This window comes from Rhincodon typus, chromosome 7 (genome assembly GCF_021869965.1).
Source record: "Rhincodon typus isolate 14 chromosome 7, sRhiTyp1.1, whole genome shotgun sequence".
Classification (NCBI taxonomy): domain Eukaryota; kingdom Metazoa; phylum Chordata; class Chondrichthyes; order Orectolobiformes; family Rhincodontidae; genus Rhincodon; species Rhincodon typus.
Window position 1 is genome coordinate 95,319,898 of NC_063338.1, and position 933 is coordinate 95,320,830.

Below are 933 nucleotides of genomic sequence, written 5' to 3' on the forward strand. Positions count from 1 at the left end.
GGGTATTTCTCAGACTGAAGATGAGTTGGGAGGGATTGAGAATCATTGGTCAGACCACATTTGGAGTATTGTGTTGAGTTCTGGGCACCTTATTATTAATTAGTAATGGGTTGAAAGGTAATGGGGAGTGGGTTGGAAAGTGGGGTTGAGGCAGAGATGAGATCAACCTTGATCGTATTAAATGCTGCAGCAGGCTCAAGGGGCTGAATGCCTCCTCCTGGTTCTAGTTCTTCTGACGTGAACCTGGCTCCCTCGAGCATTCTCTGGCTGTTTGCGTTATTCATGCAGTAGCAATACTGTTATGGCATCATTCCCTCCAAACCAGTTTGGTTAGATGTTAAACATTTCTGACTGTCTTCCATTGACACAGGGTTTTAGTCAGTCTTTAACCCCTTTTTCTGTAAATACCCAGAAGGGTGAAACACAAAGATGTCTGCTGGAGAAGACAATGTGGTCTCCTCTGCAAGAGGGAGACGAGACACAGACTTGGCAAAACATCTATGGTCTGTTCGCAAAAAATAACCCAGACCTTCCAGTTGCCTGCCAGTTCAACACACCACCATGTTCCCTGGCCAACATCTCTGTCTCAGGCTTGCAACAGTGCTTCAGTAAAATTCAGCACAAGCTGGAAGAACAGCACCTCATTTTCCACTTGGGAACCCTGCAGCCTTCAGGACTCAATATTGAATTCAATAATTTTAGGGTCTGAACGCTTTCTCCTGTGACCTGAAAACAACAAATGCTGGAGATGTATTTTTATTATATTTATTCACCTCTTCATCCATGTTTGCTATTGCTATGTCATTGCCCAGCTGGCCTTCACCACTCTGACTCCACTGCCAGCATTTCATGGCCCCGAGTTAACACATCCCAGTTTTTGTACAAATGGGATATCTTTGCCCGAATTCATAACAAGGAAAGTCCTCCAATAGA